Source organism: Brassica oleracea, chromosome C9 (assembly GCF_000695525.1).
Source record: "Brassica oleracea var. oleracea cultivar TO1000 chromosome C9, BOL, whole genome shotgun sequence".
NCBI lineage: Eukaryota > Viridiplantae > Streptophyta > Magnoliopsida > Brassicales > Brassicaceae > Brassica > Brassica oleracea.
This window is the reverse complement of record NC_027756.1, coordinates 21,592,559-21,593,081: the sequence shown is the minus strand read 5'-3', so window position 1 is coordinate 21,593,081 and position 523 is coordinate 21,592,559.

Here is a 523-nt window from a genome sequence, read left to right as displayed (position 1 = left end):
TGTCGGCAGGACGCGTCCTTCGAAAAACCCATGACCGAGGAAGAAGAAAACCTCTATTGGGTAGAACAGGAGGAGCTGGCCGAAAAGCAGGCCAGGATCCACCGCCCGAGGAAGAAGAAAACCTCTATTGGGTAGAACAGGAGGAGCTGGCCGAGAAGCAGGCCAGGATCCACCTCGGCCAACACAGACAAGCTCGCAAGGCTGCCAGAAATCCTGATGAGATCCACGATCTCCGCGAGTACATCGCGAAAATCGCTGCGGAGGTTAAAGCGGTGAAATCACAAATCCACCACGCGACAAGCGCTGCGCCCGAGATCGACAGACTTCTCGAGGAAGCACGCAAAACCCTGTTCACTGCCTGGATTACTGAGACCAACGTCTCTGACCCAGGGAAGATCAAAATTCCCATCTACGATGGCAGCACCGACCCGAAAGCGCACCTGCAGTCTTTCCAGATCGCGATGGCTGCGGAGGTTAAAGCGGTGAAATCACAAATCCACCACGCGACAAGCGCTGCGCCCGA